This window comes from Odontomachus brunneus, unplaced genomic scaffold, assembly GCF_010583005.1.
Source record: "Odontomachus brunneus isolate Ranch 3 - 2012 unplaced genomic scaffold, Obru_v1 Obru_scaffold_063, whole genome shotgun sequence".
NCBI lineage: Eukaryota > Metazoa > Arthropoda > Insecta > Hymenoptera > Formicidae > Odontomachus > Odontomachus brunneus.
The window spans coordinates 968,898-983,644 of NW_022639513.1; the positions used below are offsets into that span (position 1 = coordinate 968,898).

General features: G+C 44.4%; 2 protein-coding genes across 4 annotated transcripts in view; one reads left to right on the forward strand and one right to left on the reverse strand.

Moving 5' to 3' along the window:
• Positions 1 to 14,394, reverse strand: part of LOC116846299 (galanin receptor type 3-like) — a 34,782-nt gene extending 20,388 nt beyond the window's left edge. For 2 of the 3 annotated variants that reach the window (XM_032819961.1, XM_032819959.1), the window contains exon 1: positions 14,055 to 14,394. The gene's annotated coding sequence lies outside the window, so the exon portion shown is untranslated. Of the gene's footprint in view, positions 1 to 4,026; positions 4,508 to 14,054 lie in introns of those variants that run through there. The other variant, XM_032819960.1, reaches the window with a different exon arrangement.
• The window catches only part of LOC116846303 (phytanoyl-CoA dioxygenase, peroxisomal-like), a 42,085-nt gene that overhangs the window by 24,572 nt on the left and 2,766 nt on the right, over positions 1 to 14,747 (forward strand). The gene's annotated exons all lie outside the window — the stretch shown is intronic.

A 14,747-nucleotide genomic window follows, 5' to 3' on the forward strand; every position in this document is an offset into this window, starting at 1 on the left:
TGAACTCGAGTTCATTAAACTACTTACTCTGCTGAGCGCAGGCAGTGACATTTTTTTTATTCTGGGAGGAAGCATCCAAAGCATCATTCCGTGATGACGTAAACTACTTTGTAATAGCATGCGACTTGAAGCGCATACTTACTACGTTTGTTGTTATTTTAATTGTGTCATTTTCAATAGTCTACTATTCCTCTGTCGATCAGTGTGCGATCAGTTATTAGCCGAAGGGCCTCAAATGGATAAAGTTCTTTAGCGTGCGGGGGCATGCAGCGTTACGATCGCAACGGCATTTTTACTGCCGCGCTCGCTGCGACACGGAAAACGCGGCGTGTCACGAACGCTTCTTCATATTTGAACATCTGGAAATAAACCTCGCTGCATTATTCTCAGATAGCGGAATAAACCGCGCAATTTTCTCGCTGGAGATTGAGGTGCCCCCGTTCGATCCACGCGATAATTATTTCAGCGAGCGCGTGTCTTCTTCCTCGTTTTTTCGGTTTGTTCCTGTCTTCGAGAGGCGAAGTAGGTGAATATCGTAGAGCAGGAAGAATACCAGATAGACTTGAGGACGATGACGACGGGAGAGTATACGTGACTCCCAGTTAAACATTCCTCAGGCACGGTAGACGCTGTTTTCGAAGCTCCGGGTACGACTCGTCACGTATTCCACTGGAGTCTCTCCATCAGCAAGAGAAATTGATCGCGAAAGAAGAGCGCGTGAGCTACGCGAGATACACCGAGTCACCCTTCTGCCCTTTGTCCCGTGGGAGAAATTAGAGGACTGACACGCGCTTCTTCCTCCAGTTTCGGCATATATCTTCGCTCCACGACACTGTAGTATATCGCACGTCAGTTAGCGTCAGTTAGCCTGCCTCGTTAATGGCTTTTAATTAATGTCGTTTCTCCAACAGCTGCGTCGCTGTTTCTCTCTTTCTCTCTCTCTCTCTCTCTCTCTCTCTCTCTTTTTCACACCTGATTACGACAACGGCCCCGGGTGTTCAATAAATAATAAAACAAGGCCTTGGAGGCCAGCGGAAAAAGTTGATCGACAACCGACCTTCAAAAGCACGCGGAATTATTCAAGCGGGCCGATGTACAAATAAATCTCCATAAATGTACAACGAGTTGATCGCCAGCTAACTTTGCACTTTCGTGCAAAGACGTTCGAAAAGATTGAGAGAGGAAGAGAGGAAGATGGAGGGAGGAGAACCGACAGCAAAGAGGTCTCTTAAAGGTGCTCTTAAGGCCGGACACAGTCCATAAGTTCAAAGATTGGAGCGAGGATGAAGCTTTCGGCGGATTGGGGTTGGCAATTCTTTATTTAGCCGTGTTCTCCCTTGAAGAGATTGTAATTTCAATCTTGGGAACCGGCGAACTTTCCTGATTGCGGTTAGCGGGCGGTTCACGTACGAAATAAGCTCGCGAAAGTTCGCTCGTTCCTGCGGAACTTGAACGATGTCGTGCGGTGGAGCATTCGGACGACCTTGAAACAAGGTCACGCACTTGGCGGCCTTGGCGGTATTAGGGTGCCGCGATCGATCGGTCCTTTAAGTGATAAGCAGCCTCGGTGATAAGCATCCGCGCCGAGAAAATACTCCTCGGGGAGGCTCATTGCGCGATCAATCGAGTGAAAGACAAAGATTTGCATGGAGAACGCCGGCTAAAGCCCCGGCCGCGATTTGATGGTTTGTCGATGCGAAGGCGAGGTGAGATCGAGCCGAGCCGAGATTCGAAATAGAATCGCCCGAATCGCGGCCGGAAATGGCGGCGGCTGCGGTGGCGGGCCGTCCTGACTTCCGATGGAATAAGCAGTTTCTGAAATCACCTCGGAGCCGGGCCAGGTTGGACGAATGTGTCGGTCTCGGATCGGACAGGGTTGGTTCTCGTAAAAATAAATGTCCTTGGAGGAAGGGACAAGGAGGGTTAGTCGTGAGAGGATCGCCAAGTATCGTGCGTTTGTCTGCGGCAAACTCGTCTTATCGGCATGACGTTGGGTTCGCGTAACGCATGTGCGCGCGAAGCTTTTGAGCATACATGCGCAGATAACACAAGCAAGCACTGCTGATTTGCACGAATGGATAACGAAGCTCCGGCCTCGAAGAGGCTGCACGTTCAAAAACTATGAAACCAAAGCCGTCCAATATCACTAAATAGAATTGAGTTAAAGACAAAGATATACAGTCACAGTAGCTGAACAAAATTTCTTTAAGGATGTATCTGAGATACAATCGGTGACAAAAGTGCTTAAAAAACGAAAAATTTGAATATCTGCTTCAAACGTCTTGTAAACCTAGTGATAAGTAATATAAATAGTGGCTGACATAATATATTTCTTATTTTTATTATTAAAAGTTCTTTTTTACTTTCTCAACAGTTTATTACTTTTATTTGCTTTTTTTCACCTTTCTATAATAAAACTTTTGGCAGGGAAAATGCCCTGAATTCAACTTTAGAACATTAAATTTCGTATTTATTTAACATTAACATCCATCAGTGCAAAGGAGAAAAAGTAGTTGGGATAAGTTAAACAGGTAAATATGCATTGTCTGAACAACAACTATCAATATTATTTGTTGTTATTATAAATATTTAATGAAAAAAGTTAAACGTAGTGTACCATGTAGTTTGGGGTTTGTACGTTGGCAGTAATGCACTGTGCAGGCAGGTTAGATGAAACAATAAAAGCCTCAAATTTCACACTTATCCTATTGTTCATCGAAATTATTTAATTTGTATTCTTGTCCTCTGCATGAAACAATGCAGACAAAACAAGAATTTACGACGTAACTTTATTATACTGATTTATAGGTTATTTGTTTGACACACCAGGTGATTGCAAGGTGGTTGTCGCATTTCCACAGTCCAGTTACCAACTCCTTACGACAACCCTTATAGAAATATCATACTAAGAATCATTGATAATTACTTATTATCCAGTATTTTTAATACTAAAAATAAGTAATTATCAATGATTCTTAGTATAATATTTCTATAAGGGAATCACAAAATTGTCACAAATAAAAATTAATTTCTCTGAAACCGTGTTGTGAAAACTAATCAAATTCTGCAAATAGTTCCGATAATTCAGGATCTATATATAAATATACTTAAATTTTTGGTACTATTTTTTCTATACGTTTTTACTCATTACATTCAGGAAAGGCTTTTGCCATAAGAACACGTGTAAAATTAACGTAATAATTATTCTTCAACGGTTTAGTGAATCGACTTGAAATTTTTTCAGTATATTATAGATAATTAAGGAAAAGTTACCTAAAGTTTTATCAAATTGGTACTATTTTTATATAGCTCAGATACATCCTTAACAAACAACCACGTAAAATGTTAAGTTGTTCATCGAAGAACAAAGATGCATTGTCGCAAATACCATTCAACATTTTTTTTATTCAGTGTCTCTTTTTCTTTCTCTAATCTCATGGAGCGACTGTTCTCAACCGGCTTTGCCAGCCAGTCCGGAGAAGCAGTCGAGAAATGATTTCAAAATTGCAATTATCCCTCCCGGAGTTTAATGAGAGATAAAGAGATTACAATAGCTAGAGGAAAGCCTCGACAGTCGAGAAACTCGCCAATCGCGGTTAACATCACATCCTGCATTACTAAATCTTACATATCGAATCGCGCAGTAGCTCATTAAACTTGCACCTAAGCCAGATTAAAATTTCAAGCGGACTCTGCGCGAGTTACATAGCGAATTAAAATGGCATTGAGTCGCACACGTGCTGGAGTCTCTTCATTGATCCTTCAAGTTCGATGCACTTTGCAAAGTTGATGCGAGACCAAAATTCGACTCAAGTGAAGGAAAAGGTCCAAATGTAAGCCGTAATGCAAACACGAGCTCTACCAGCGTTCCGTTTTTGTACGGTGCTACACTCTACTTTGAGAAGGATTCGCGTAACTCTCCTTTTCCGACCTGTGCGAATTTCTCTCTCTCTCTCTCTCTCTCTCTCTTCAGAAAAGTGCGGATAACTAAAAATTCAATTTTATTTTAAGAACCTTTTAACTTACCTTTTAACAAGTATTGAAGTAGACACTTGCTTCTCTTCACTTGTTCCTCATAGTATGTGCACTCGTTCACAATAAATTTAAATATTTTAAGATATAAAAACACAGCAATATAGTGAGGTCTATAATTGAAGCTTCTTCTCTGACCTTCGATATTTTCGAAAATTCGCTCTCGAGTTCTCTCGCGTATTTTCGCCGATCTCGCAAACACCAGGAACCGTGGCCTTTTCCTCATAATGTAACGTCGTGAACGCAAGAAGTGCGTAAAAGACGCAGCTGCCCACAATAATCTTCCCCTCGTGAACCCGACGTTTTCAATTATGCAAGACATTGTCCCGATCGACACTGGTTTCCAGCTCACGATACACACGTATCCCCAGCTCGCTACGCAAAACCCCGTGTCGTTATTTTCGCGCCGGCGACAACGGAACGGCCACTCGACGCGCCAGTTTATATAACGAAGCGAGAGACACTCCGATATGGAGTGTCGTAAATTCAAAAGTCCCGGGTAGAGGGAAGTATCGCGGATACGCGGAGAGTCGCTTCTCGCACCGTTGAGAATCACCTCACGACCCGGAAAACTTGCCAATCGACGTCAGTTTCTAAACCGTACCAAAGGTAAGTCTTGCGCCCGGCATTGCCGGCCGCTCTTCGACGGTTCTTCCTGTATCGTTCGCGAGAGAGTTGCCCGCCGCCTCTCTTCCGTTCGCTCGGAGGAGCCGTTGTCGACGTTACTTTTAAGAGCGCTCGTTGCTTCGTGCCATTGTTCTCGGGAAAGAAAGAAAGAGAGAGAGAACTGTGAAACGTAAGAGTTCTCTCTCGGTTTTTCATCGCGTCTCGTGAGCTCCTGTTTTCGTTCTCCGGCAAATTGCCATTACTGTCACCCACCGACAACTCAAACTCTAGCGGACTGTCGACCCATCATTCTCCGGCCGTCTTCTTGCGCCTTTCACGGCGATTTAATCGGCCTCATTTGACTCGTGAAATAAAGCCGGCTTAAAAGCCTAATCAGCCGCGATCTTAATTCTAATGGCAACCTGGTAAACCGCTGAATGTAGCCCGTCGGCGATAAGAACTCAATTTGACGGCAGGCCGAATTAGATTTCGCAACGGCGATAGGGAAATTTCGCGCCGATATTACAAAGACCGAAAGAGACGGCGAGTATCGAACGGAGAGACAGGGCGGGGATATTGAAATGACTGTGGGAGGCGAGGGCTTTCGTCGATAATCGATTTCTATCACCGCGATTCCCCCAGAGACGCATTAACATGCCGTAATCGGCAGTCGCGCGTATGTGTACGTATGTATGTACGTACGTTCGTTCGATTCTGCATTTTACATGCGACCGGGTAAACAGCGAGCCATTCGTCTTGCGCACCGGAGTTGTCTCCCGCTTTGATTAATTGTTCGTCCTTGTGATGTCTGCATAAGCGAGCGCTCGAGAGAGAGAGAAAGTACTCTCCCATTCCGCTGTAGCGGAAGAAAAATAAAAGACGGGCGAGAGATCGCATCCTCGTCGCAAGGTCGTGCTCTTTTCTAAGTGTGCACCGCAATTTCATACTGGATTATCACGTTGAAAAAATACCTTTGGAGATATCTTCTGAATCCTAGAGGATTTTATCTTTTTATACAGGGTATTCCAGAACAAATCTACAAAGTTATTAGAAAAATGGTAGAGGACTTTTTTCTTCAGTTTGATCTAATGTACAAGCACACGACAGCAGATTACAGCTTACCTACCTATGTTCACCTCAATCAGTACTATGCTTCCATGAGAGCTTCGAAGATTATTCTGAAACACTTTGTATATTAATTATATTTTATATCTGTAAAAAACATAAAGCTGACGCTCTGCATTACAAATCCAAGTCAAGTTTTCCGTTTTGATTTTTCACATAGATTAATGTGCACTTTAATGCAAAACAGTGTCTTTCAAATCTGCACAGTTACGCTAATCAGTCCTGATTTCATAGAATAACGATCTCGTCGAATGAAGATTTTACATTCGTTGCAATGACCTTCCCTTTACAATTTTGTTTCAAATCGGTTTTGTAGCAAGTTGCTGCGTCTACAAGAGGAATTATTAACGTTTGTATCTCTAGATCGCCTAGCGCACCTGTTTGTTTACACGTGAGGATGATAGCGGCGACACGTGCCGTAGTCGTACTCCCAGACGCTATTTTGGAAGCGATATCTCGCGCGTAACATGACAGCTCGCTATCCCCACTGTGGCCACGTGATCGCTGCCGCCACGCGGTCGTTCACTTCGTCTTGAAAGAGAGTGGACAAGCACTAACATATCGATCACAATCATCACGATGATTACTTAAGCGACCACTGAAATCAGTAGGGGCTGCTTTATCGTTAAATAAATCATACAGATTTCTCGCAAGCAGCTGACCCACCTATCGTCGATTATGGCGTTTTCTTCGCGACGAAATTAAATGTTTCGTAAATGATAAGGATTCGTTGCCACGTACTCGATATACGAGCATCCTAATATATTCGCGTTGCCACGGATATTAGACGATCAATAATGTATATCGTTCTACGTAAATGCTGTATTCGTGCTTGTAACGTAAGGGTCAGAGGAATATCGCGGTTACAAAGTAGGTACGGGTCGCGTAATGGTCTGTATATCCATTTCCATCTCCGCTTCACATTATAGCAAGGACATACTCGTTTGCACAGGTGCCCGCCGCAGATCCCTACACCGTAGCTGCTCAAGGGATATGCGCGAGGACCTTTCCAGAGGACTCCAATTTTCAGTTTCCGTCCACCCGTAATAATTACGCGCGTCCGATGCGTCTGTGCGTGCACGTGTGTGTGTGTATTTGTCCCAAAAGACATCAAATCCTATGTAACATTATAAAATTATAAATTATATATATTTAATACATATATAATTTAACTTTCATGTAGTTTTATAACGCAGGAAGAGAAATACGTTTTACAATGCGACAAAATATCCGCCCTCTTGGTCGACGCGAAGAAAAATACACGTATATTTAACAGGCCCTTTTAACGACACGGTTTCGCTTGATTATTGTATTAATTAAGTAGATTAGAGTCTGCGAGGGCGCATTTTTTTCATTTGGAATTAGGTAAAATAAAGAATGGGAGTATCTCGGTTTCTCCCGCCTTAGGCGGCAGTCTTCATGTAGACTCAGCAAATGGTAATTTAACTTTGGGCAATCAGTCCGCTGAAGCACACAAAGTGTGTACGGAGTAAACAAACGAAATTTTGCGAGCGTGCTCTATTTTTACTTAACTCTACTTAGCTCTATTTTACAAAATTCAATTAAACGTTCTCTCTCTTTCTCTTCGTCCCTCTCTGTCGCTCTTTAATTTGTCGGTGTACAAAATATGTCGACAAGAAAACTACATTCCTCACACATCGATCTATTTCCCTCACTGGAAATCTACCTGAGTTAGGGAACAACTACGTTATATCCAAAGTTAGATATAGATTTCCCGACAAACGAAACCGCAAATTTTACAGAAACCGCGTACTCTTCATTCTGCCTCTCCCCCGCTCAGCCCCGTCGCTCGGTCTCCTTAAATGACGATGGGCTTCGACGATAAACTTTGCACGACCTAACCGCCGGTATTGATCCGAATACCGAATTGAAACTGGACGAGACGAGACGACTGAGACATATCGATTCCATAGTATGTCCTAGTTTCGTCAAGTTAGCCGTAAAGGATACCACTTTCGTGCTCCTTTCGTCCCCGACTTTATTCCGACTGTCCACGAAACGGTCGCGCGATGGACTCGCTCGATTTCCGGTCGGGCTAACACGAAAGAGGGAATTCCCCGCAGGAAGCAATTCAGAAAAATCGAAAGAGAGGATCCAGAGAGAGAGAGAGAGAGAGAGAGGGATACGGCCGCCGGAAAGTGTTCTCCACGTGCACCGACCACGATGACCTTGGCACGCTTCCTCCAAGGTGCATCGATGTATCGTCGTGATTTCTTTGTGCCGCGCATCGACCTGACGATAACGGCGAGATATTCCCCGGGAACTTCCCTCGGGAGATCTCGTCGGGAACGCAAACGCATGAAAACAAACGTGAGATCTATTCAAATGTAACAATACTCATGTAAATGTGAACCCGCGCGCACACATCGACGTTGCGCATTTTCAGCGTGGTGTCGCAGACTGCATATCGTGTCAGTACGTTATAAAAAAGTCCAATTGAAGTAACTCCACTGCGTCAGATTGTCGATCTAACTTTGAGCTGCCTTCAACTCCATTATAGCTTCCCGATTAGAAATTTACTCCATAATTCTGGTCAGGCTGATTCCAATTAGTCGGTTAGTCATCTAGTTTATATGTCGTCTTCAATTCGCGCGCGCACACCTTTATCTTCAGATACTATACGGCCCATGAGAGAAAAGCTCTTGAAATGAGAGCCCATGAGAGAAAAGCATCTAAAAATAGACTCAAGACGATCTCAAGTATTAGAAGGAACTATGAATATCGATGTCAATTGGTTCTACTCAATTGTTTTCTTTCAATGTAGTCAAGCAGGAGCTTGTTTTAGCTGATTCGCGGATGATGATAAAGGTCATTAAATACTGACTGGTCCCGTAACATCGGTCTATATCGGAGGCAATCGCGGGATCGCCTAAATTCATCAGGACACGCGGATATCTGGGCGGTTGGAGATTACGATATGAAGTTCCGCGTAGATAAATTCGATACCGCAGTTATTTATCCGTTTGTTGAATCGGCGCGCGAAGTTATTTGTTGAAACACTCGCGCAAAGTGTTTGCGAAACAAACTCGCTCACATGCGCTCTGCGCGAGATCCACGGCGGAAACTACTTCGCAAATCGTAAAATCATTCAGGGAAAAATACGTCGGAGTCCTTGGGGCTCGCGAAGAGCCGCTCTGACGATACCTTGACACGCAAGCGTCTCCGCCGCCTGTTAATACTTCAGTATCTCTTCTTTCGTTGTGCCGCGAGTAAAATCTCGTCTTTTTATTAACGTCGCTACGGCGTGGGCACGCCATGATTGGCATTGTTCTCTCTGACCCGAGAGTAAAAATACCGTGGCGTCCATAATTCAACTTAGCTGATATTGGATTAGTGAATAGTAGTCTCTCCGCTCGGAACGCATCTGCAACTTGCGACCGCAAAGTCGCTGCGGCATAATTGATCGTTTACCGATGTATCTGCAACTTCTATTTGATACACTGTCGATTTCACGAACCTCCACGCGGGTGAAACAGTCTAAGGCCCGTATTAATAGTTGTTACTTGAAACTTGTCTCAAGCGAGACACTCAAATTTGAGTTTAGAGATTAAAGAACAGAGAGAGAGAGAGAGAGAGAGAGAGAGAGAGAGAGAGAGAGCCAATAAAAGTCTGTCGCGATTAGTTGGTGCGAATATTTAAACTATTAGGAGATAATAATGTCGACAATGTAAATCCCATAAACCTAATAGTTTAATTCTCATGAACAACTGCGACCGACTTTCATTAATTTTCTTTCTCTCTTTTTCTCTTTCAACTGGTTATATACCGGAATTTAACGCACTGCGTAAGTTTCCAAAGTATTATAAAGACTCTCCATTTCTGCCGAAGATACTTCAGGCGTAACAGGCGAGGCAAGAGTCAATACGACAAAGAGCTAATAGCGACGTAATAGCGCGGTTCAAGAAACGAATAAAAGGCTGAGAGAGCAATGAGCTCGAGTTTTCCTGTGAAAAATGTTTCCGTGACGGAAGGAAATATTATATGCCTCTATTATACGTAGCTTTGAAACACAAAGTGAAGGATAACGTCGACAATATCCGCTTGAAACATAACTAAACATCGTCTGAGAAATAGAGGAAAAAAGAGAGAAAGAGAGCGCGCAAAAGAAAACACATTCTAATATACTCCAACAACAAATACACGCAGACTACGTACCGCTCACATATATCATTTGCGAACGCGAGTCTATTAAAAATATAAAATAATTTACTGAAAGGGGCCTCTTCCCCAAACTGCAAGAAAAGAGCCAAGTCTCAGGTTTGCACAAGTCATGTTGCAAACTGCAATTTCGATGTATGAAACATGTATATATTCTGGACCGAACCAATATAATGCCCCAAAAGGGGTTGAACGGACAGACAGGAAAATTGCGGCCATATTTCCGCATACTAAGATCAAGCCTTCCATTTCGGCAGGAAAACAAGCCTACTAACGACTCCGATGCATAGCGCATTAGGAGTAAATCGCTCCGACGAAGGAAGCGTGTAAGTTCCGCAGGAGGAGAGGGCCCGTCTGAATAAAATGAATAGCAGGATACTTCCTTACGGGCCTTGGCGCGACGGCGCGTCTAGCCAAGCATCGTTCCTTATCAAGCGGAGGTGCCTGAGAGTCTAGCCAAGTAGCCCGTCCCGCATCCCGACCAAGTGGAATTCTACATTTCTCGCTCGTAAACCCTTTCTCTCTGTCTGTCCGTCCGTTCGAGTGCGCCCGCGAGAGCTCGCGACGTACCGAACTAATTAAGCCGTTTGCAGTTTTAAGGTCACGCGATAATGTGTCGCGCGATTACTCCGCGATTGGCGTAACTGCGGTACGCGATCGCAGGAAATTCATTCGCGAACAACCCGAGATGAGGAGAAAGAAAGGTAAGAGATAAATAGACACAAACAGAGGAAAATATAATTCTGCTGCTAAGAAAAAGAAATATTACTCAGTTTATACATTCCTTCTTTAGAGCAATAGTTACCTTCGACAAACAATATTATCTTGTATGTTAACAGTCTTGATATATATATATATATATATATATATATATATATATATATATATATTCATAACAAATTTGAGAAGAGCTAATGATCGTGTATTCAAAAGAAGAATTTATTTTTTTACAAGAATATGATAAAACTTTATCGAAGAAAAAGTTGATGTAAGCCAGTCGAATTTTTGTTTTGATCTAATACTCTTCATTTAAATATTAAACTTATCAAGATTTGGAATGTACTTTGGATAAATTTGACGGTGGGTGGACTCGTGATAGATTCGCGAATCTATCAACTTGTAAAATATTGACAAAACAAGTAACATTTACTTGAACGCAGCATACAGTATTTCCGTGTGTATACATACAAACAGCATACAGGCCAGTGTGACGTGTAAAATGATATTTACAATACTTTTTCATATTTCTTTTAATGGCAAAAGTGAGTGTGATCTGTTTTATAAACGAGCATATCGCCAAATCCGAGCTGAGTCTGCGTCCGGGCTCGCATACTTGCCAACTGAAATGAATAAGCAACCCGTCATACTGACCAATGTGTCAATGTAATCCGTTGTACATTTAAACCCACGGGATAAGACCTTATTTCAACCTTACCCCACTTACGAGTTGTGGAATAGAGTGTAGTATTGTCTTAGGGTGAAAAAGTGAACGGGAAGAATATTGAGAATAAATTTCAGAAGATATTGGAGATAAGTTTCATTAATAACGAGAGAAAGGTACAAAGAGCTTGTTCTCGCAGTTGATCTGACATTTAATTGCTCGGCGATGTAATGATATTACATTCGCGGTGGGCGATACAATACTACTTGGCGTACGAAACGTGAGACTTAATTGCAATTGCGGTTGTAATTTCAATCTCATCATTTTCCGATCGCTATCGATTGTACTCTCGTTCCGGCCCAATGAATACAACACGGACCAGTTACGACGGATGAGCGGGAATATAAAAAAGGTATACGCAGGAGAGTAAATCGTCTGTGAGAAAGAATTGGATGGAATGAAAGGAAGAACGAAAGAGAATCGGTATTGGACGACGATGGCAATAAGAAAGTCATTCGGACAAATGATTTCGACGTTATCAAGATGTTCTTTTTTATCGTCCGTGAATTCCACCATTTCCCTTCTATCAGATGTAAATGTGCCTGAGATTTGCCTAACGAGGCTGTGCTAATAAACCGCGGCAATTTAATGAGTCGGAATCTCGACACGATACACTCGGCTTCTCGGCTTTGAGTCCCGAATAAACGCACCTTCGCCGAGACACTTCGGCAAGAACACCCCGTGTGAACCCGTTTTGCATATCGACGGCAATCCGCCAAAGCGAAACTCGCGAGTCCTCGAGACAAATGTCACAATCTCTTTTTTTCCTTTTTAATCGGAACACGAGAACGCGAGAGAAACGGAATGTGTGGCGCGGCACAAAGCGAGATGTTGTATACGTCGCGTGTTTCTCGAAAGGGCTGTGGAAATGTTTTCACAGAAGATCATGACTGAAATATTTATGTGTAATATAATCTCATATGGGGTCTCGTTACACACGTACGCGATATTTGCATTTCGACGGGAAGTGCTCGCAAAGGATTGCGAATTAAGCAAATAGAATCGGAAAGACCACGTCGACACGCGAGCAAATTAAATGACAAGCGGTGTTCAGTTGAATCGCACGTTTATGCAGCGGCGGGAATGTGTATCGACAAGCGGGTGGAAATGCGCGCTCGCCGAAGTTAATGAAAAACGCGAATAATGCGACCGCTTGTTGCTTCGCCGAACTGCACAGTGTGCGACATTCTATATGCGCGGGATGCCGCACGCTGCTCTCGCGAACAGCTGTTACCGCAGGATCGTGCAATTGTACGCCGGTGGATTTCAATTTGTTCGCCGATTCTTCTCCCATACATCCCCTTTCCGTAAATCCTCCACGTCCGTCGCGCGAACCTCCCGGCGAAATTCGCGACACGCGCAAAACGCGCTCGCGTTCACGAGATTCACACGCGATTCATTTATCCACTGATTCGTGCCCAAAGCCGGATGAACTGTCGCGCGTATTCGCGGGGAACAAAATTAAAATGTTCGCACACGGTGCCAGGTATGACGCAAATCTCGCGAAAAACAAAGGAAAAAAGGGAAAGAGTCAAATTACAACACGATGTGGCGTCGTTGCGGCCATCGGATTCGCGCGAGTGCCATTCATAGAAGAGAAGAGAGAGAAAAAAGGAAAAGAGAGAGAGAATGAGTGATAGATGGAGAGAGGAAGAGAGAAAAGCGTCTTTACATTTACCGCGAAAGGTCGATCCCGACTCGCTCGCAGAAGGTTATAGACCTTGCCGTTTCATTATTAACGCGATGTATATCGATTTTGTCTGCCTGCCTCCGTAAACTCGTTTCTATTCTCGCGGTTACCGCAGATACGCGATGAGACAGCCAGATCTCCGCCTTCTACACCCGATTTCGCGCCGATTTTGCTGCTGCCGAAACACCCCGAAAAGGTGGTGATTCGGCTAATTCGGCTAAAACCATCTCGTCGCGCGATCGATGCGCGATGACAGATTATTATATCACCGAACATACACGATCTTTCTGCACGCTCGACGAGCGTGACAAAAGTTTCCACCGATAGAGGACGAGAGAGAAGACGCGCGAAAAAGGCGACGCGGTTGAAGCAAGCCCATGTTTCGAATGTAATTTCGTATTCCGTTTTATTGCGAACAGAGCCGATCCTTGCGCGTTTCTATTGGACTCTATCGAAGTGCGTCATTGTGAGAGAAGTCCATTATATCTGTTTTATCCGACGCCTCTCAATCGGTGACGTTCGTAGGCTTTCGCTAAAAATACGTGGATCTCTCTGGAGTGAGCGGGGAGGACAGTTGGTGATGTGTTAATGTTTCGCGTCTCTCTGTCCTTTTACTAAATTAGATTTTTGTTAAGCGGTTTATCAAGTTAATGGACGCGGACCAGGTTGATTAGAATCTCCCCCCTCTGCCGTTACATAAGCCGTTTATTTTCAAAGCGATCGCGCCGTTCTGACTTCGGCGAGATCTCTGCCAGCAAGGCTAATTTTTCCAAGCTTGCTCTAGCCACGAGCGAGTCTCACATTGTCGCGCTCGAGTGCGAGGAGCGAAACACGTTCAGATAGCTTGTCACTTTTCTTCAGTGATCAATACGACAATATGTGTTATGATCACGACGATGAGTCGGAAAAAGCGCAGCGCGCGCGCGAGATACGTCGACAGTAATTTTCCATCGGATAAATAATGATTATATTCGAGCTTACCCGATGACACGTCCATCTCGAAGGCGAGCCGGACGATGAAGTCAAGAATCACTGATTTTTATGCTAGTCTCTCGCGCGCCGATGAACCGAAGTTGAGGATCCAGAGGAGTGACGCGGGATCTTCTCACACCGAACTCAGATGTGGATGTCGATCACTCCGCTGCCCGGAGTCTGGAATCGCGCTTGAAAATCGCGACCACCCAGGCGAAGGTGCCCGACCGACGCGCAACACTCTCGAATCCGCGCGCGAACGAACGAACGAACGAACGAACAAACGAACGAACGGACGGACGGACGACGAGCGAGGGTCGTCGCCGTTTGGCCGGGAAGACCGACCACCCCGATGTATATCCTTCTCTTTGATGCCACGTGCTGAAGTCAACGGGTAAAAGAGCGAGAGGGAATCCAGGCGCGAGCACCACGTCGGCGCGGCGCGTCGCGACGCCTCCTCCATCGACGCGCGCAATCGACGCTTCCGGGGTGCCCGGAACGTACCGTGCGCGAATCGTGGCCGTTACTTAATCGCTGGATCTCGCTGGAGGCGAGATCTCGATCTCGTCCACTCTGGTACTCGCCTGGAATCGAAAGGGGTGAAGCGAACGGACGAGCGATGTCGCGTCGCAAATTGGCATTCGAGATAGCAAAAGGGCAAAAAGACATTTTCTCATCTCCCTCGCGAAGAATGTCGCGAGA